Source organism: Camelus bactrianus, chromosome 10 (assembly GCF_048773025.1).
Source record: "Camelus bactrianus isolate YW-2024 breed Bactrian camel chromosome 10, ASM4877302v1, whole genome shotgun sequence".
NCBI lineage: Eukaryota > Metazoa > Chordata > Mammalia > Artiodactyla > Camelidae > Camelus > Camelus bactrianus.
Window position 1 is genome coordinate 58,650,144 of NC_133548.1, and position 22,892 is coordinate 58,673,035.

The 22,892-nt window shown below is 43.4% G+C and overlaps 1 protein-coding gene across 2 annotated transcripts in view; it reads right to left on the bottom strand.

Annotated features, from left to right (window-relative positions):
- ME3 (malic enzyme 3) overlaps positions 1-22,892 on the bottom strand; it is a 378,039-nt gene that overhangs the window by 256,749 nt on the left and 98,398 nt on the right. Inside the window, exon 1 of one of the 2 annotated variants that reach the window (XM_045509048.2) lies at positions 22,706-22,843. The exons of the other annotated variant lie outside the window; for it this stretch is intronic. The gene's annotated coding sequence lies outside the window, so the exon portion shown is untranslated. Of the gene's footprint in view, positions 1-22,705; positions 22,844-22,892 lie in introns of those variants that run through there. 2 annotated transcript variants of the gene reach the window in all.

A 22,892-nucleotide genomic window follows, 5' to 3' on the forward strand; every position in this document is an offset into this window, starting at 1 on the left:
ATACACAGAAAGCATTTAGAAAAGCACCTAGCCCACAGAAATTTTGCAATGGGGAGAGTGCCCCACCAAAAATATCCACATCTTGATCCGTGGAACCTGAGAAATAAATAGCACAGATATAATGAAGGTTAAGGATCTTCAAATGAGGAGATTATCCTGAATTTTCTAGGTGGGCCAAATTTAATTCTGTGAGCCTTTAATAGCAAAGAAGTTTCTCTGCCTCAAGGCAGGAGAGGCAGCAGCAGGAGGGATCAGAGAGATGCATGGATCTCTTTCGTGTCAGGCCCTGTGCACATTAATTACTGAATTTAACTTTTACAAGAACCCTGTGGGGTAGATGGACATGTATACCATTTTTTATAGGTGTCTCAGTGAGATAATTTTGCCCAAATTAACAGCTGCTAGGAAGAAAAGCTGTGATTTGACTTTCAGTGAAATTTGAAATTTGTTGCCTAATTCTAGATGTATGGCACTTTCCACTGTCTTAGAGTGCTTCGCTTAAATACCACCTTTGCCATCATCACAATGGACTTCCGTCCAGACCTGTAGAAAGCAGCTCATACAGCAACACTCTGAGGAAGGTTTTATTATTCTAACTTTAAAGATGAGAAAACTGGAGCCCAGGGAATTGAAATGATCTGCTCAAGTTCACATAGTCCCTGAGAGACACAATTAGATTGGCGCTCAGGATTCCTGACTACAAAAACACTCAAAGTGTTCTCTCCACCACACCACCACTAGTTCCAGTCAATGTTGACGAATTAAATGTCGTGCAGTCTCAGGCTGGCTCTCCCTTTTCTAAAATTACTGCAAGGCAGTATTTCTAGCACCTCTGAGTCAGATTTCGGCTGTTGCTCTGTCTTGATCATACGTGCCGCACCTCCCGACACTGGGTCAGCTACAAATTACATTTGTGTCACACTGACTTCTTCAGATCACACACCCAGATAGGGGACAAAACAGATTCTGACAGCAGCTCCTGAAGCCTCTGGGCCCCACCTTCTTCTCCCTTCCTCCCCCAACACAGGCAAAACCAGCTCCAATTCCCTTTTGTTTAAGGTCTTTTGGTCAATTTTTAATCAGTGTGAATTTTATATGTAAAATTTTATTCACCTTCTTTACTTCAAAAATATCACACCAACTGTTAAGAAAGAAACTAAACATCACATTTAATCCCATCACCCAGAAAACAGAAGGATGTTACTTTTAAACCCAAATCCTCCTCAAGTTAGCATAAGGATTCTACACCTAATACTGTAAAAACAGATACATGAAGTGCATAATAATGTCTTCCTTTGCCAATTTAAGGACCTAGTAATTTCAAAGCAGTTTCTTGGATGTGATACACTTTCTTTCAAAAAAGAAAAAAAAATTTATTGAATTTTGTTTATTACGTTTTTTCCTTAAAGTCTCTAGGCTTACTTCCTAAATTTCATAGTTGTTTCATTAATTCTACTATTCGATGAAACAGGATCTACATTCCACCTTGAAGGTAAATCACTTTTCTGATCCTGACCTCTAGAATTACCTTAGCTTTCCTTTTCTTTACACACTTCTAATGCCCCTGGGGCCATGCATCTAGCTCTGCTGATTCTGTGAAGTTCCCATTTGTAAGAGCTCCCAGCCTGCTTTCCATCAAAAGTTACAACAGTGTTTTCATTACCTCCTAGTTCTCTATACTCCTTGGCTCTGGGTTCCTTGTGAACGGAAGCAAATAATAATGCGTGCAATGGCACTTTCTGTTATTTTTGCTATTTCTTAGAGTTTGACTTAATGCAGCATCTTGTTTCTGTAATAATATATAACAAACATTTTCTCAAAGCCCTCAGCCTCATACTCCTGACTCCCTCATTTTTCAGCAATCCCTGACCTTACTTCAGGATGCTTCAACTTAGGTTACTAGGGTTTTTTCACATTTCTCCTTTTCATAAAGTGAAAGCATTGCTTTTTCTACGCTAACCTCACGGATATGGCCCTGCTTTAATTATCTGAGAAGTGAAGTATTTAATTAAATTTTATTTGGAGAGGGTGTGCCTAACTGTTTAGTCGCAATAGAATCTATTGAATAGACCAGTTGATATTTATTGGTGATCTAGCTTGAGTTATTTATCATTTATTAAAGAATTCCATGTCTAAGGGCTATATGCCTAATGATAATAAAGACAACAGCAACATTTTCTGACTGTTTACTGTGTGCCAGGCATTGCTCTAAGCACTTTACAGATATTGATTTATTCATTGTAACAAATACATGATAACTTAACAGTCTTTATTTTACAGACAAGGACACTGAGGTACAGAAATATTAAGTATCTTGCCCAAGGTCACACAGCTAATAAGGGGTACAGCCACAGTTTGTACCCAGGCAAACTGGATGTCACGTTAGGTACTGGTTCATGAGACATGTCAGTGGCTCTCTAGCTCCATGGCCCTCTCTCTCGTTGCCCCATCGAGGGTTACCAGGAGAAGAGTCTTCGGGTCATCTCAGGAGCTCACAGAAGTTTAAGACTTGTGCTGTGCACTTTTCATTATCCAACCCAATCCTTGACCCCTCACTTTCCTCCCAAACCCTTTTTTAGAGCCCTCTGGAACGAGATCTGTGATCAACGAAGTCCCTGTGTCCTCCCTGCTCTGACTGCTCCCTCTTCTCCTGGCCTTGCTGAAACCCGGCTTTTCTCTGAAACACTGCTTCTCCTGCAGCCTCTCCAGGCCCCGTTCTCTTTCACACCAAGTGTACCTCAGGGCTTGGAGGTGGGGTGAGTATCCTCCTTACACGTCCTGCAGTTAAACCATTTCTCCTGCTTCCTTTCTCAACAACTTCACCTCCTCTGAAGTTTCTGCCTTCAGGTAACACAAATGCCTATTCCTTGTCAACTATCTGCCCTCCAGTCACCAGTCACTCACCCACATTCTTTCACTGAAGGCTTCGGTTATGGACTCTAGGTCTCAGTCTACCTCTGTGTCTTCTGGATGCCTTCAACACACATGTGAATGGACTATCCAAATCCCTGGCCTCTCTGTTCCTTGCCTTTCTCACCTTCTCCGCCACAAACATCCACTCTCGTGGTCAAGACCTAGACCTTGTCAGTGGTGGCCGCTCCACCCTGATTTCAAACATCCCCCTCCCTGACAACCACCTTATCAAAACTTGCAGTTTATTGACTCCATCACTTTCTTTCTACTATCCATCACATTCTTCTTGCCAGTTTAAACATCTCCCTGGCAACAATCACCCTCAACTCCTTTGCTCAAGTACACTCTCTCTCTGCCTCTCTCTCTCTCTCTGTTTCTCCATCATACTCACCTAGGAAAACCTCAGCTGTCACTGAAGCATGTTACCTGCCTTTCCTGTGCCTGCATCCAAGCCCCTGAATATTCCTGGAGAAAAAAAGGACAAAAATGAAGCCAGTCTGTTTCTCTTTAAATTCATGCCCACAAACCCTAAATGAGCACTGCCTGGAAAACTTTCTGTGCTTCTCCAGCAAAATCATTCCCCACTCTCCAAGCCATCTAGTTCACACCTTTTTCTTTCTCCTTAAACTTCCCGTATCCATGTTTACCGCTTTTCCCTCTCAGCTGAAGACCTTGACTTATACATCACTAAGAAAATATATGCTCTCAAAGAGGAACCGCCTCAAATAACTTCCAATAAAATGTACACCAATCTTCTTGCCTCTGCTCTTACTAAAACAGAACAGTCACTTTTCTATCAATGTTCAACCCCTTTACCTGTGCACTCCACCTCATCCCCTCTGGCCTTCTGAAGGAATACGGTTCTGGTTGCCCTCCACATCCCCTACATTGGCAGTTCTCAAAGTGTGATCTGCCAACCTCTGGTGGTCGCTGAGACTCCCGAACTTGTTCTTTCCCCAGTCTTCCCCCCACCCACCCATCAGTAGTCAGCCAACTGCACCAAACAAAATCACACTAGTCACCCCTGATTCATCCCTTTCCCCCCGACTCCACCCCACTTCAAATCTATTACGAACGCTTCTTCCATCGTCATCATCTGGCATCTGAACCCTCCTCTCCATCTCTAATCTAAGTCATTACCATCCCTCCCCTGAACTGGTATAACACTCAGTTAACAAGTTGCACTGTTTCTGCTCATATCCCGCCTAATCCATTCTCTACACACTAACCAGAGTGATGTCTCAAAAACCCGTATCAGAACATGCCATTCCTGCAAATGAATCAGTTGCTCATAGCAAAAACCACGAGGTGTTGCAAACTCTGGCTCCTGCCTCCTTCCTCAGTCTCGGGGCATTTTATTCCCAGAGCACAGCCACTTTTCCTTCCTGTCTTTGGAGCACTCTGCCCTTTCCGCCTCCTGGCTTTGTGTGTTTGCCCTTGTTCTCTTTGCCTGGAATGCTTGTCCACCAGTCCCTCAGATGGCTGGTCTGCTCTCGCTCTCTTGGTCTCAACTCAAATATCTTACTCAGAAAGCCCTTCCCTGACAACCAGAACTTAAGCAGCCTCCTCAGATTACTTCCTATCTTATTACTGGATTAGTTCCTTCATGACATTTATTACAATCCATAATTATCTTACTTGTTTGTTTCCTAATTTCATTATCTGCCTCCCCAAGTGGACTGTGAGCTCCATGAGGGCAGGGACCCTATTTCTCCTGGTCATCCCTGGATTTCCAGCACCCAGAACAATGCTTGGCAAAAAGCAGGTACTCAATCAACATTTGTTAAGTAAATAGGGTGAATGAGTGAGTTTTTTTTTTTTTTAACATGTATGTGCTGGTCCTTTTGGCTACGTTCTTCATATACATTATCTCATTTAATCATTATGACAGTCTTATGAGGTGTGATTACTATTTTCCTTCGACACGTGAGGAATTGGAGGTTCAGGAGAGTTATCTGCCCAGTCACATACTGAGTACCAACTGTATTAGTCAGCTCAGGCTGCCATAACAAAAAACCCTAGACCAGCTTGTCTTAATCGTCAACAGAAATTTATTTTCTCACAGTTCTGTGGGCCAGAAGGCCAAGATCAAGGTTCCAGCTAACTTGATCTCTGCTGTGGACTTTCCTCCTGGCTTGTAGACAGCTGTCTTCTCATGTCCCTTTCCTCTGTGCCATGGAGAGAGGGAGTGAGCTCTCTAGTGTCTCTTCTTCTAAAGACACTAATCCTATTAGATCAGGGCCCCACCTTTATGACCTCATTTAACCTCACTTACTCCCTTAGAGGCTCTATCTCCAAATAAAGTCATACTGGAGGTTAGGGCTTCAATATAGGAATTGGGAGGAGGGAAGGGAGGGATACAAACATTGAGTCCATAAAACTGACAGAGCCAGGATTCAAACTCAGACTTGTGCAATTTCAAAGCTCATACTCTTAGCTGCTGAATCAGGCAGCCATGTTGCTTCTGGGTCCCTAGCTCTGCCCTTGCCCTGAGCCTCTTCATGCCAGGCTTCCTATCGCCAGGGGTTGCTTGTCTGGTTCTCTCATGGTGCACACCAGCCTTGGAGTTAGGCACCAAGGATGCAAAGTCTGGCTTCACTCTTCACTACCTTTGTGACCTGCAGCCAATAGTTTAATGTCTCTGGATGTTCCTCAGTTTTCCCATCAATGAAATACGGACAGTAACAGAAGGTACTCCTAGGAACTTCCTTCAGGTGGCAAAGGAGAGAAGGAAACAGTCCTTATGGGAGTCCACCGAATGTTCTAGAGCAAAAATACTGCACGATGTCTTCTTGTTACGAGTATTTCCCTGAGTAACAGGGACAGCTGCATGGACAAGGGTGAGGGAAAGCTGCCTCCACCCCAGCCTGGTGATATAGCTTGTGGGAAGGGCCCTTACATGGCTGTGACCAGTATTTTCCCCTTCCTCCTCATGTTGAATCATCATGCTTTTGTTTTGTTTGAATTAAGTATTTTTCTATTTGGCTCAACTGCTTTCCAGGCTGGGAGGAACTGCCTCAAGAGAATCATTCCAGAAGGCAGCCTGGTCCCACTGAGATGGGTGTCACCCCGTCTGGAAGTTCTCAGGAATGTAATTTACCTACTTGAGATCAATGGACGACTGATGGTAGACTAAATAATAATAACAACAATAACAGTCTTAACAGCTAACGCTTCCACGGCATGAACGGTTTACCAGGCACTGATCTCAGCACTACATAGATACGAACTTATTTGCTCTCCACAATAACCACACTGAGACGTGGATGACAGCACTAGGTCGGTGCCATGGTAATCACTCCCACAAACAGTAAGCGGTGGAGCTGGGATTTGAACCAAGGGACTCTGGCTCTAAAGCCCACATTCTAAACCATATTAACACAAGGCCTCTCCTGGTGCCTGTTGTTCCTTCCTGCCTGGCCTGCAGTCCAAGTGCTGGGAGATGGGGCCACCCCAGGACAAGGAAAGGAAGCCCAGGGCTCTATGGGAGGGGACAATGTCAGGGAGCGCCCTTCTAGGATTGCAAGCAGAAGCCGGAAGTCTGGGTTCGGTCACCACCTATGACGGTTATAGCTGGTGGCTCTCCGAGGGCTCCCAGGTCCCTGTGCTTTCTCCCCCATTGCACTGACCACCCTGCATCTTAACTATCAGTTCTTATCTTCTCCAGGAGGCAGGGAGTTCCTCTAGGAATGGTGTCTAGGTCAGTTCAGTGGTCCCTGAGCAGCAGCAGGGCTGGAACCTAGTCCATCACTGAACTATTGTGATCCTGGGCCTCAAACAAGCACTGATGGAACAGATATTCACGAATGAGTAACGAAGTCGGCTGGCAAACACCACAAGGAGCACCAGTACAATGGTGTTGAATATTTGTAATCTTGTGTTTATTTCTGCTTAGTACAAAAGCCCTGAAACTTGAATCACCTGAGGAGTTTGGTAAGAATGCATATCCTCCGGCCTCAAACCTGAGGTTCTGATTCATTTGGTTCAGGTGGGTTTTTTTAATCATCTTTACTCAAATACAACATACAACCAGAGAAGTGTACATATCCTAAGTGTACATCTTGCTGAATTTTCACAAACTGAATATATCTATGCACCCTGCACCGAAGTCAAGAAACAGAATATTACTAAAACATTTGGGGGAGTTTTAAACAAATAATCCTGATCATTCTCAAGTGGGTCCCCTGAACATCAAGAAACACTGTCGGAGTGCTTAGCACTAAAACTCTTAAAATGGAAACAGCCCGTGTGCACATTTGAGGATAACAGGGAGGGGGGAGCTGGGAAGCACTGTCTGCTGGTCACCAGCACCCCTAGGGACACAGTGGGCGGCACTGGTCCTGCGCTCGGGAAGTAGAGAAGGCAAATGAGTCATCAACTGGCTTTCAGGATATAAGAGAAGCAGAGCTTAGACACTCGCACCACCTGATGCGCAGTCCTGAAGACCCCACTGGAGAGAAGTCCACGGATGCTAGGTACAGGCCTTCGGGTTATTAAGCCGTAGACTCAAACAAGCTTTCAGAGCAAAGACACAGGGGCCTCGTGGATTGTAACTGCTGGGGTCACTCATTTCCAAAAGGATGCGTGTGCCTCCCACAGACTGGACACACACACACACACACACACACACACACACACACACACACACACACACACACACACACACACACACACACACACACACACACGAGACCACATGACCAGACTGGCTTTGGAATGTTCTTTCCCAAGCTCTAATTAAGGTCTTCCACTCTGGGTCAGACTTGTTTCAGTTCTTGAAATACCTGTCCTTTTCCCTCCTATTTTCCCTCCAATCAAATTTTTGATTCCTGATGTCAGACTGAATGACAAAACTAAAAGTTTGAACCTGACTCTCCACAAAAAATAAAGAAATGCGGTAGTGAGAGCAGAAGAGAAGAGGTTATCATGGTTATCTCTCGACCACCCACCCGCAGATTCACAGACGTCTGAAAGCAGCGTGAGAATTCCAAGCTGTATCTGTTTTTCTCCTGCATTTAACATCCTCTGAAGCCTCACCTTTTAACAAGTATAGACGTAGATCGGGGGAGGGAGGGAGAGAGGTCATTTTGGCATCGAACCTTAAACAGTTTCTCTAGTTTTCTATTGTTAAATCACTAACAATTTCCCCAACTTTAAAATTTTTTTAAGTGCCGTATATTAAACAGAGGGTTGGGAATTTTTTTTGTTTACTGGGTTTGGCTCGTGAATTCTTTTCCCAGAATTTGTTTTCTGTGGGAAGAGAGTTTGAAACATTTCCAAAGAAGTCTGGAAAAGAGTGGTCCAGATCCTGTAAAGATTTAAGATGAGTACGTTTTCTGCATAACTTCTTATCTCCCAGCCAGTCAGTCACCAAAGAACACTCTCTATCCTGCTCCTAAGGAAAGCTCAAGTGTAGCCCACTCCCAGGAAAGTCACACGGAAGGAACTTTCCATATTTACTACTCATTCATCCAGTCACTCATTCACCCACTCATCTACTCAACAGACCGTCACTACGGAGGGTGTACTATGTGTCAGGTACTTCGCTGGATGCAGATCACCAGATGGAAGCTCCCTTCTCTAGCCCTTTTATTTCTTGGTGGGGCACTCAAGTAAAAGAAGGAAATACAGATCTCTAAAATTTTCTTTCCCTTCCAGCTGTCTCCAGCCCCCAGTGAGAGAGCTGCATAACTGAGGAAAAAGAGATTCTCTCCCAACCTGGGTCTCCTCTCAGTGTTGTCGTTAACACCTGTGTTTGTTCCAGGATGATTTTTAAGAGCCCAATGAGAGCCAAGAGGATCCCTGGGCTTTGCAAGCCCAGCTGCCATACTGCAGCAAGCCCACAGCCTCGGAGGACCTGCTGGTGGCAGATCTGTCGATGGCCTGTGGGAGGACCAGCTCGGGCTAGACTGGTGCACTGGTCTGCTCTGCAGAATCAAAAATCAGGCGTTCCACCTGCATTGTCCTTCCTCATTTTCAGACTTTCGACCTCATTCCAAACTACATGTCACAGCCATTTGCATCCGCAGATGATGATCTTTCTGGAAAGCTGAAAGAACGGCTCAGCCACGTGTCTGAAAACTTGCCCCCGGCAGCGCGACTGTCAGGAACACCTTGATTCAGGCGGCATTTGTGCCTTTGACACTTCAAATTGACGTCTTCTGCTTCATGAAAACAGACCCCACATTTAAAAGTCTTGAAATGGAATTCAAGATTTTTCCTTAATGCTGTTCAGGTGCAGGTACCTGGTTTTAAAGCAAATCCAGTCTGTGAAAATGGACGTATATCCATCAAATCAAAGGGAAAGAGACTCATTTTCAGACTGATGGATTCATTTCACAAAATGATTCTTTTCTTTACAAAAGGAATTTCCATAGGGTTCTCTGAAGGGAGTTAGTTTTCCTAGTGCACTTGAACACTTTGTAAAATTTTAATTTAAAAACACTGTTTAGACATCACACACATACTGTGTAAAGAGAAGACTGCTCAGATCAAGCACATGGCCTTATGCTATTTTTAGAGCCGTTACCCCATTTCAAAGGGAATCCAAATGACTTAACATCTGGTTGGCATTCAGTGTCCTGCCTAGATGGTTCTGAAACAAAGTTTATACTTGCTTCCAGACTCAGGTCAATAGCTACTCCTTTGTCACGTCCTCTCAGACAATGCTCATCTCTTTCCCAGATGTGAAATCTTGCTGCCACTTATGCAGGCTTTGTCCTGCCCAAGTTGAAGGCTGCCCTAGAAATGGTCTAGGTTTTATTCATTTTATGAGTCAGATAAATGCTAGGTCCTGAAGAAACTTGCCTCAAACTTGCAGTTGATGAACTGGAATGAGAAGCAACCAACGCTGCTCTGAAGCAGCGTCTTTCAGTTAGCAAGAATTCCTCGGGTGAGATCTGAGTTTGGTCACAGGGCAGTGCTTCACAGTGGCTTCGAGTTAGGCTGTCTTCATGGACAAGTTCTTGAAATAACAATAGAAAATAAAAGACCACATATAGATGGGTCTAAGCCAGTCAGCAACAGAACCAGAGGAATTGCTTCAGGAATGTGTAATGGGAAGCAAGATCCGAGATGTCTGTTGGAACTGATGGGGAGAAAAGCTCTCTCTTCCACTGAATTTAATCCTCAGAAAATATAAATCAGTAGCTGCTGGCGGTTGCCCTGGAGTATAATCAGCACAGAAGAAAACTCAGCGGTAGAGAAGCCCAAGTCCTGATGGTATCATTTGAGCCCTGGGCTTCTGCAGGTCCAGAGGCTACATTTGTTTGCAGAACTTTGCAGTTAAATTCACTTCTTTATTTGGGCAACCTGGGTTGACATTTTGTTGTTTACAAATGAAAGACTCCTACGTCCCCCTCCACAACTGGTCTTTATACCAATTACCAAGACCTATGGTTTCTCCACCCAAAATATTTCATATCCATTGGCTTATCTCCACTCCAATGCCCATAATCTAGTCCAGATTCTTGTGACCTCTTGCTTGAACGGTCAAATTCTGAGCTTATCTCTCGGCCTCCACTTTCTCCCCTCCTATCTAGCTTACCAGAAGCTGCCCACTGCATCCTCACAAAGCGCAGATGTCATGACGGCACTCACTCCACTGCCCCCAAACTTTCACTGACTCCCACTGCCTCCTGACCTACAGGCTTTTCCTCCTGTGTGTCTCCTTTACTACGCACACGGAACACTCCACTTCTGACACTCCTGGTCACCAGACGCATGGACCCACACCAAGGAATTTTCCACATCTGCTGGGTGGCCTACAATGTAATTCAATTCTGACACTGTCTACCTGGAAATAGTGTCAGATCCCACAGGTTAAGGTCTCAGTCCCACAGGATTGCCCCCCACACCCACTTCATACGCTAACTGCAAGTAGTAGTTCCTCAGGTGACCTACAACATCTGCCCAATTTAGCTACAAATTGGAGATTCCCATGACCCTCTCCTTGGGTCCAATTAACTTGCTACAGTGGCTCACAGAACTCAAGCGAATACTTACTTACATACCAGTTTATTAAAGGATCTGGTAAAGGACACAGATGAACAGCCAGATGAAGGGAGGCACAGGGCAAGATCTGGGAGGGTCCTGAGCACAGGAGTTTCTGTTCTCATGGAGGTGGGGTGTGTCACCCTCCCAGTGGGTGGATGTGTTCACCAACCTGGGAGCCTCTCTGAACCCCGTATTTTTGCAGTTTTATGGAGGCTTCCACATACAGGCATGAACAATCATTAACTCCATTTCCAGCGCTTCTCCCTTCTCAAGAGAATGGGGGTGGGGCTGAAAATTCCAAGCTTCTAGTCATGGCTTGTTCTTTCTGGTGACCAGCCCCCATCTAGGAGTCAACCAGGAGCCCAAACAAAGTCACCTCATTAGAACAAAAGACACTGCAACACCCAGGGAATTATAAGGGTTTCAGAAGCCCTGTGTCAGGAACTGGGGTCAAAGACCAAATATTAGAACTAGATGCTCCCAGAGCTCTTATCACTTAGCAAATTACAGGGGTATTAGGAGCTCCGTGCTAGAAACCAGGGACAGAGACCAATAGACACATTTTTTCCTATTATCTCATACCTCCTGAATAAGGTTCAAATTCCTTAGTCTGGTATTCCAACCCCTCCATAATCTAGCTGCAATCTCTACCTTTCCAACTATTGTTTTCTGCTATACCATTCATGGAATTTATAGTCAAGGATTACGCATTCTGGTTGAGCATTCAAGCTCAGAGCAAGTGTGACATAGAGCCAAGGTGAACTAGCTATTCCCATGTCCAACTCTTCCACCTCCTGGGTCAGATGAAGACTTGTCCTGAAGCCTTCCCTAACCCCACAGCTGGGACCTGCTGAATTCTTACAGCCCTTTATCTCTTCACTCCATGGGACCTGACCTAACACTTCCTCTTATCTTTCTACATGTTTCTTTAGCTACTTGTGGATATGTTCTATCTAACCTGCTGTCTAGAATTCTTCCCTAGCAGGGAGTTGGTAGCTGCTCACCTTCAGACACAGTTTGGATTCTCTTCTGTGTGTGCCCATCCCCTCCCCCATAGTAATATTCCATATATGTTTATTGAATTGGTAGAAAGGAAGGAATGAGAAAGGTTGTTTAAGAGATCCTTAGGAGGCTAGCTTTTTGATGAGTATGAAAAGGCTTACACACAACCTATCCATATATAAACAGATAATCCTGGAGTTCATGAGGATGCTTAAAAACTGGCTTTCTTAAGTATGAAATTTCACACTTTCCCCCTATTTTTTCCACTATTAATTTTCCAACACAAAAGTAAAATTTAGGTAGTGTTTGCAAAGCCTTATAAATTGTAAATTATGATCTTGACGATGATCGAGCACCACGTGAGTGTAACTGATAAAGTATCTCATGACCAATAGTTCTCTCTGAACCATGTTACTAGAAGCCATAAAATGCATTTACATCTTGTGTCACAGTTTACAAAACACTTCTACAGAAATTACTTCGTTCCTGTTTTACAGCCCTGAGAGACCAGTAGGATAGGGATCATCAGCCCTGTTTTACCAGTAAGGAAAAGGTAAGGTCTAAGAGAGGCTGAGCAATTAGCAAGTTTCCATAACCAAACACACAACAGAACTAGGACTAAAACCCAAGGCTTCTGACCCCTAGTCCAGAGCCCTTCCAGTTATTCTGTGCTACTCACCTTAGACTAACACAGAACTTCATCCCCTGCCAGTGACTGATTTATCAAAAGACTTAAGACCACCGAAGGTCTACTGTTGTGATATGGAGAGAGGTCTGGAGAGTGCTTTTGCTGACTTACTCTTAAGAGAAAAACAAAAGAAAAGAAGTTCTTCTTTTTTTTTTCTTTTTAATCTCCTGGATGTAATCGTACGTGGTAACGGCCTGTTATTTCTCCCTCCATCCTGGCAGAGCCAAGAGAAGCAGAGCTGGAGCCTTGAGTGGCCCTCACCTGGAGCCGCCCTATCCTTAACTTCTTGACATGTGCGATAGTCAATTTCCTTATTGCCATTCAAGCCAGCCTGAGTCAGGGGTTTCCATTACTCGGGCCTGAAATCATCCTAACAGAAAAAAATACGGAAAACTTTATGACATATGGATTTGGGGTAGAGAGTCCTGTGTTTGCCTGCCCTCTCCAACACTTCAAACTGGGAATTTTACTTAACTATTGGGAACCTTGGGTTCTCATCAGTAAAAAGAGGGATGTGTGTTCCTAAGGCTCAGTCACTGGGTCCAGTGCAGTAAGCAGTGGGACGTGTCTGGTACACAGTAGATAATAAACAGCCATTATCGCTAAGATGAACTCTACACTAATCCCATAAATACTTTTACCAAAAAAAAAAAAAAAAAGACTTCTTAAACTATAACTTTACACAAAACAATTTTATTGGCTCACTCATTCTTTCTACTTGTCGGGCAGGTATGAGAGTAAATACAAAGGTTGACTTCTGACAACCTCAGATCAAGAATACCCAACCTCTGAGTGAACTGCATTCCCCCGAAGCTTTGGGATCACTGGGGAGGGGGTAAAGAGTTGATAATAAAATTACAATTGGAGCTGAGGTTGGAGGGCTGCTACCAAGACTGGAATTTGCCTTGAAGTCAGCAATCAACCTCTCAAAGAGCAGTCCAACAAATCAAAGACTTGTCATTTATTTGTTTTTAATTTTCCTGCAGAAAGGGTTTTAAGGATTTAATAGTTCAATTCTATTGCACTGTTTAAAAAAAGTAAGGGAGGAAAAAAGGGAGAGACGTTACCATCTCTTATCCTGAAAGAGACGATAGTTTGGATAACCTCACTTTGCCAACATGCTATTTACACAACCATGAAGTCATAACAGTTTAGAACAGGGGTGGGCCTTCCTGGGTCTTCCTGGATTGGAGCCAAGTGCCTTTTTCATTTTAACATTAAAACAAAAAATATCATGTCATCTTGGAAGAGTGTCACATTGCTAGGAGGAGTTAACTTTTATTGACAGCGTAATCTCCAAACTACTCTGTTACCTATTATCCCTGTTTGATGCAGTGAACCCACCTCTTACCTGGAGAGTAAGCCCTCACTCTGGCTGTACACAGTTGTCCAAACAGGCCAGCCCTGAGTACAGACACAAAATGTGCTCCAGGAAGAGCCGGAGGACCCAAGCTTGGGCCCATTAGGAGAGCGTGAGGCTTCTGTGTGTAGTGACTTTAGAGCCATTGTCTACCAGTCTGGCTTATGTCTTGATTTTTCAGGGGCAGGGACAATAACGTGAACACAACTACTTACAGATCCCGCAGGATCTAGAGGCTGAGTGTTCTTCTCACTAATTTTAGCCTGCCAGGAACCCGGATAAGTCACTCCTCCTTAAGAAAGTCCTCATCTGCAGCTGCTGGTGTCAGTACTGGAATCTCCCAGCGTGACCTTCACTGTTCTGTCAGGGTGGCAGGCTCCCCAGAGCAGTCCCCGTCCAAATGTGCCCTTCCTCCAAAAGCACAAGCTGCAGTGGAGGACACCTGTGCAGCCACCAGCCCTGACACCCACTTGCCTTCATGTGGGTAAGTCCCACCTCACCCCCAACCCCAGCTCCTGTGAAAAGGCCTTCTCTTCAATCGGCTTTTCCGGTATCAGATGGAGAGTTAGCTTTCCACAGCGTTCTATAGGCTTTGAAGTAAAAAGAACACCCATAATTATTCTTGTGGTTTCCCTAATCTGTGTACCAAGGGAAGCAGAAGCCAGGTGATCCTGTGTTTGAAATAAACCAGATTACTGGCCTGAAAGAGCAGGAAGCGAACTGCCTCTACAGATACAAACCCTCCTGCTTTAAACCTTGGGCTGGCCAACCTCGCTTTGCTTTCAAAACACAAGAAAGCACTGCCTTTCCCAGGATGGCTCCAGGGTGCTGGTCCTGGCCGGCTGGTTTGTTTTTTAGTAACTCTCCCCTCTACTGAGGTGAAGGGAAACTCAGACTGTGACTAAGAAGTGCCCAAACAATCTGCTGAAAATTTTAAATTTAAGTCTCAAACTTAGCTCATTGTTATCGGTTTTCAAGACTTTGGCTGATAACATCAGTCCAAACAGCCAGATGAGCTTCCCTTTTATCACTGTTCAAAAGTCTCCCCATGGCCTCCAAAATGCCATCCACTTGGGGCCTTGCTACAACCATGTTTGGTGCTGGACGTGTAAGGGATACAAAATAACCAGCACGTGAGATCTCCCTCCATTAGCTCTTATACTAGTAGCTATCAGAGGAGGAGGGGGAGGGGGAAGGGGAGGAGAAGAAAGAGGAGGAGGAGGAGGAGCTAATGAGTAGAACCAGGCACCAGACATGATACAAGAATCTTGATGCGTTTCCTAATTCAATCCTCACTATGAGGAGAGTGTTGTCACTTCCCTATTTTTAAATGAAGAAACAGAGGCTCTCCCAGTGTGCTGGTTATTCTCTGTCTGCCCCCAGCAATTCTCCACCCTTCACTGCCTTGCCCTGTGCCCAGGAAGCTGAGCCTTATGGACAACACAGCCCAGCTCCGTTGTGAGCTGACTTTGGCAGGCTCCTGAGATCAGAGGGTGGGAGAAGAAGAGGTCAGAGGGTGTTTCTTTTCCACTCACTCCCTTCCTCCTCGGCACCAGGCTCCTGCAGTGGCCGCATCACCCCACAGACGCGCAGCTCCTGGCACTGAGCCCCCGCCTGGGTGTTCACACTCACCAGGCTCTGCTACAGCCTTCCTCTCTCTCAACCTCCTGCCCTAACAGCAGATAGGCCCCCTCCCCACTGTTGCTAGACCCTGGGTGCTCTCTGTCCTTGCTTGTTCCCTCAACCCTGTCTTCACCTCCATAAGCAGCCACTTCATTCAAGTCTCCTCATTTGAACCAATCAAGGACAAACTATGTTCCTGTCAAGAGTCCAATGGATACAGTCAGCAAAAGAGATGCAGACAGGAGATTCAAACCCATGGTACTAGTAGCAGGGGAGAGGAAAGGTAAATTGATAATAAAAGAAATTAAATCATAAGAGACATGAGAAAGTTGTAGAAAGTGTTACAGGAAGTCAAAGGCCAATAAAAAAGCTACTTTGTAGAGGATGTGACACAGTGTCAGGTCTTTTTAAAATGCATAGACATAGATATAGAAAACAAATTAGTGGTTACCAAAGAGGAGAGGGAAGGGTCAGGGACAAATTAGAGATATGGGATCAACAGGTACAAACTACTATGTATAAAGCAGATAAGCAACAAGAACATACTATATAGCGTGGAATTATTCATACCCATTATCTAGTAATAACCTATAATGGAGTATCATCTGCAAAAATAGTGAACCACTATGCTATACACCTAAAACTAACAGTATTGTAAACTAACTACACTTCAATTTAAAAAAAGTAGAATTGAGATAAGTGGATACGAAAGAATTTCAAATACAATCAAAGGCAATGAGGCAAAAAATCACAAACTACATGTCAGGAACAGAAGTGGTTTAGTCCTAGAAGTGAAGAAAGCTTATGGATGGTTTTTTCTTAAACTGTGTTCTATAGAACTCCACTCTTCTATGACATGGTACTACCATATTGAAAAAAAAGAGTCTTCGGTCAAAAAAGACTTGGTGACTTTGAGATAAATAAACCTATGCAGGTTTCTTCGCTCAGGACTTCTAAGAGCATCTGAAATGCTAATATGCATATCTGACAACCTTTTTTTCATGGACAGTCTATTAACATCTTCCAGAGTGTGGGAGGAAATGGAGTTTGAGAAGCAAACTCTACAATCCTGTGGGAGTCCCTGGCAGTGACTGAGAACACATTCCAAAGGGTTTCTGCACAAAGTCAGTAAGGATGTCACAAGTCTTGGACAAATGATACCTAGAACATCATGGAGCAATGGCATGAGTACTGAAATGTAACTAGCACGCCAAGTGGAAACTGAATGTTACCCTGGGTGACCCGTAAGAAAAGTGATGAACAGGCATCAAACAGAAATCCGGATGTATATCCTGGAAAATACTGGAGACCCAGTGGTAAAATTTCACACACAGTGTGCCCTGCTCCTAGTGGCTGTGGAGCATACCAAATTATCTCAGACCTGATATTTTAAGCTAATTAGAATCCTATTTGTTCACTCATTTAATCTTATTAAGTACAAATTAATTGAGCCTTCACTCTGAGCCAGGCTCTGCTAGACTATAGAGGAAAACCATAAAGAATAGAAGAACAAGGCTGGGTTCCCGCTCATCAAGCTCTCTGGACTGCTTGAGATTGAACATGTAAACATACAGTTACAATGCAAAATATAATTTCAATACAATTCTCTGAAAACACAGAGGATGAACTTACATATCTAGTAATGAAGGGTTTGGGAGCCTTCAGAAAAGAGTTGATATTTGAGCTTAAAGGATGAGTAGAATTTGCCAGGAAAAAGGAGAAACCTCACAAAAGACACTGAATCTGAATATCCAGACCCCATATTTAACCACATAAAAGCTTTCTCATTATAAAACAGAAAAGAGAAAAATCCAATATTTACGGATAAATACAAACATAAATTAAAAACAAAAGGATTTTCCAAAAGTGTCTTTTGAAGTTATGGAAATTTGGGAGACATTTTTATGACATAAATGTAAAGATCCGATCAAAAGGTTATTAAAGTCTATTTCAAGGCCATCAGCCCTGCTGCTTCTCCTTGAGTTACAGGAAGAAAAAAAAAAATCTTTTTTTCTCTTTTGTTCTTTATCATGAGATCCAGCATGTAAGTTGGAGTACATCAGAGAAGCCCAGTGCCCGCCTCTGGAGACTCTGAATTTGACCAGAGAAAATGAGAAACACATTATTTCAAAATGTTTCTAATTTTTCAGTTTAGAATAGTGCCCACAGTATACAGGAAATTGCTAGTACCAAAGCCTGTTTTTCTTCCCAATAATTTCAGACTGCTATATTCTTTAAAGTAGAATTAGAGTAAAGCTTTTCTTTGCTGTGTAGCTTTTTTTTTTCTTTTTAGGCTACCATATGAGACAATTTCACTGTACAACTACTTTATATTTTAAGGTTTTATATATTATACCTTCACATATTTATATTCAGAGTGTACTGACTACTTATACTTCCAAATACTTAGAATGAGTAATCTATACTCAACAAAAACAGGCATTTTTTTAAAAAAGTTTTAAGTGCAACACAAATATATTTGTTTTGTTTTACTGAGTGCTGTAACGATTCTTGTTTAGTGACTCTTTTTGTTAGCTTTTTTTAAATTATGGGAGTTTGTTGTAGTTTTATTTTTTTACCATGGAAGATTTTTAAAATTTATTTTTATTGAAGTATAGTTAGTTTACAATGTTGTGTCAATTTCTGGTGTTTCAGCATAATGTTTCAGTCATATAGGAACATATATATATTATTTTTTAATTTCTTTTTCAGTATAGGTTACTATAAGATATTGACTATAGTTCCTTGTGCTATACAGTACGAACTTGTTCATCTATTTTATATGTATTAGTAAGAATGCCTTCTTTTTTTAAGGGAAGGAGGTAATTAGGTTTACTTACTCACTTATTATTTAAGTGTAGGTACTGGGGATTGAATCTAGGACCTTGTGCATGCTAGGCAGGCACTCTACCACTGAGCTGTTCCGCCCCCACCCCCCCACCATGGAAGATTTTAAATCCCCACCATGATGAGAGAAAAAAAATCTAGTTTTGCCCTTAAAACACTGACAAATATATAGACCTGACAATATTAGTGTTCAGTAGATGTTTGCTGAATAAATGAACTGACAGTGCCATAGGGGAGACTGGAAGAAAAGACAAAAAACAACAACCCTACCTCCCATTTGAATCAATTCAGTACAGCTGACCTTCCATATCCGTGGATTCCAAAGATTCAACTACCCATGGATCCAAATATATTTGGAAAAAAAAAATCCATCAAGTTCCAAAGAGCAAAACTTGAACTTGCCACACCAGCACTATTTACATAGCATTTAGATTGTACTAGGTATTGTAAGTAATTTAGAGATGATTGAAAGTACATGGAGGATGCTCATAGGCCATACACAAATACTATGCCATTTTATAAAGGAACTAGAGCATCTATGGACTTTGGTGTCTGCAGGGGGCCTGGAACCAATCCCCCATGGATACCAAGGGAAGACTGTACTAAGAAACTTTATTGCCTAAAACCCAAACCAAACCCATGACAAAAAGACTTCGGGGTTAAACAGAAGTCCTGAGACAATTTATTCTTGGAAAGCCTGGATTAAACTTTTTAGCATTGATACTTTAACAACCTGATTGATCCATTCAGTCACTCATTCAACAAATTTTAACACATTTATTAAGCATTTACAGTAGTAATAATAATAGGTAATGCCAGTTTAAAATTTTATTTTGACCTAGCCCTGTGCTGTGTGCTTTGTACTGATTATCTCACTGAGTCCTTACAGCAGCCCTAAATTAGCCCCATTGTGCAGAAAAAGGCGCAGAATGTTGCGTAAGTTGCCCACAGTTACCCAGCAACTAAATGAATTCTAAATTGACTCCAAGCCAGTGTGACTCCAGAGCTCCACATTTTTTGCTACCCTGTACCACGCTACAGGACCACACGCTAGGGGTGCCCAAAGATAAAAATACAGGTGGATCATCCCCTGAGAAGGATTACAATGTCATCGACTCAAAGACTTTAAGAGCAGGTCATCTCGGCTCTCCTTTTACAGATGAGAAACCAAGGCTAAGTGAGGCCATTTACCCAAAGTCACCCAGACAGGTTTGGAATGCCTCCCTGCCAGCCCTCTGTGTTGTCTCTCACTCCACTTGTCTTTCACTCACTACACGGAGCTAGAAACCCCACTTACTGAGTAGACTACTAGATCCAAACTATAACCACAGAAATAAGAAACCAGATGGAAATGATTTTTAACTGGGTAAATTTGTCTCCTTAGACATACTCCTCACTGATAACTTTCAAACTGACAAATTGTTGAAGCTGCATGTAGATCTCGGCCACATTATAAATCAACTACACTTCAATTAAAAAAAAAAAAACACCAAATTCGAGTTCAGCAATTTAGAGTTGGCATTGGGTCTCCCTGACACCCTAGGTTTCCAATTATCTTTTCAGGCCCATCTTGTCTCCTGCTCTGAGGCCATTTAACAGGCTATTACTAAGCAATTGCAAAACTGGAACAAAAGCAAGATAGAATCAAAAGGACGTTTTGAGCTGGAGCAACAGGAGCCACTAATTCAACCTCCTTACTGGAAGCACAAGAAAACCTAGGTCTGGGAAGCAACATAACATAGTGGAGCTTTCTGAAAGCATGGGACAAACTAGGCAGAAGTCACAGCCATGTTACTGGGTGGTACAGCTCTGGGTATCCCCTCTGACCACTATGAACTTCAGTCTCCTTGTCTGCAAAATAGAGATCATCATAGTCCCTATTTTGGGGTTTGTCTTGAAGACTACCTGTAATAAAGTATATTCCACACTACCTGGTCCATAGTATGCATTCAATAAACATAGCAATAATGATTACGATCGGACCTAGTTCTGCCCCCTTCATTCACCCGTTGATTTGTCTCGTTTATACGGTGGAGGAACCCAATGAGATAATGTTTGTAAAAGCTTTGCTCAGATCTCCATTCTCTGAGTTTCAGCTCTAATGTACACCTCACGGAAGACTTCAGCACCTGCCAGAGTGGGAATAAATGATTCCCTCTTCCATGCTCTCTGGCTGCAGCCTGATCAGCCTCCACCTCACTTTCTCCTGTATTTGATGTTGCTTCATTTATACCCAAAGCACAAATTCCTTGAGGTGAGGGATCTTTGCTCTCTCTCTCTCCCCCTCACTACCCCTGTACAGTCACCTTATACAGAGTGGGCACTTACAAATGCATGGGCCTTGTCCTGAATGCATGTTTAACAACTCAACTGCCACATATGTGACAAGCATTTGAGAATTACGATTAGGAAGTTGAACTGAGTTCTTAAGCAGGGAGGGTTTTAGGGTTTTTGTTTTGTTTTGTTTTTCAAACAAAATTTTGTGGGGCAAATACAAAAAGAAAAGCCGGTATCTAGGCTACGCCTAAGACACCTGCTACACAGGGCATCTCTCTTGGAAGTGAAAGGACCCTACAGATCTGTCATTGCCCTTGTTCTTATGGCAGCGGCAGTGACAACCTTACAGCCGGGCAACATCCTCTCATTTCACTTTTGACAGCTCCAGGAAACAAGAGAAGCAGTGGAACTTGTTCCAGCCCTGAGTTCTGCAGGTCACCTATACTCAGAGCTCCTGTCCAGGTAGGGGCATTATGCCTGAGGCTGGCTGTGGGATGGCAGACAGGAGGGGAATATACTCTGGGGTCCTTCTGCGCTTCAGTTCCTCTCTCTGAATGATGGGAATAAGACTACCTTGTTCTCCAAGATTCTACCTCCCCAAATTGGTGACAATGTGATTTCAAAAACTGCCAGGACAGATAAGCAATGAATGTCAAGGGTGGAGTTGGTCCTGAGGGACGGTGCTCCAAAGCAGAGCGAAGGCACAAGCTCTCTGCATAACAGATATAAAAATTAGCTAATATTTGTTAAGGGCTTACTGTGTGTCAAGCCGTGTGCCAAGCGTTTTATGTGTACTAATTCATTCAATTCCTCAAACAATGCTATGAGGTAGTCGCCATTTTACAGAGGAAGAAACTGAAGCATAGAAATGTTAAGCCAAAAGCTACACAGCTAACAAGGCAGAGCCTGGAATAGAACTCACACAGCTGAAGGTCACCAGTGTACTCTGAACTTTTTTACTGGACTGTCTTCCTGTGGCCATCTCTTTAATTTGGTGCTAGCACAATGCTTTGCATGTAACAGGTGCTTTGGCATGTTTCTCCCTTTTTCCCCTCCTTCTAATACCATCCCTGGCTCTTCTATTAAGTAAGGTGTTTGACTTTTAATAGTGTTTTTCCAATGGACAGCTACAAACACTTGGAGTTCCATAATTTAACTTTTTCCTATTTATGATTAAAAATGAATAGAAGCGCATTCTAGATCATTGGGATAACCATCCGATACCAAGTACTGCCTGTGATTTCAGTGCCTGTGTGAGCTATGCCCTGGCACCAAAAGTGACCACTTTACTCATTACGCTGATGAGAACAGAACAGCACAAAGTTAATCTCTAAATGATGTATCAGAGTGAAGTGAAAGCCAGCTATTACAATGACACAGGGTGTGAACAGAGGAGGTGTGGTAACTGTAAGTGAGGGAAGAATGAGGTGAGAAAACTGAGTCAATACAGGGCACCTCCCACACCGTAAGAGTGGTACAGCCATACAGAGCTCAAATGTCCCCACACCTGGCCAGCCACTACCCCGTGACCTAGCAGTAGTTGAGTAAACATTAGTAATTTAAATGTTATAGTTCTGGGAGGGGAATTTTATATTTAATTTACAAATTTGTTTTGGTTTTATTCCAGAGTTGTTAAAAAGCTGTAACATAAGTTTATATCTGGTTTTATGTTTATATAGGGTAATGCAACATTTTAAAAGAAAATAATTTAAGCCCAGAGTGGGGAGGTGTAAGAAAATTCTGCCCTTAAGATGCGCCCTCACATTTGAGAATCACCTCACAGTAATAAGGGTTGGGGCTTTCCTATGTAAAACTGCGAACACAAGCACCTTGGGTCTCTCACAAGCACGATGGTGTGAATAAACCCGCGAGGCCCTCTCTTTTTGAGAGCAGGCTGTGGTGGCAGAAAGGCAGGCTAAAGGGCTTGACAGAAAAAAATGCAGCCTCGGGTGCACTGGGGCAGGTCATTAAGCCCCAGAAAACCTCTTCCCGTGCCTTACCTGTGAAAGCCGGGTAATCTGTACCTTCTTCACCTGAACTGTGGGTCCCTGGCAGTGACTCAGGGAAGCAGGCCCCCGGGCGACGAGCTGGCTCCACCAGCTGGTGCCCTGATAAAGAGCGGAGGCTGGTGGGCTCCCCGGCCAGACAGCCACTGGAAGCCGCCAAGCCCCTGCTTGCTCCGGGCCC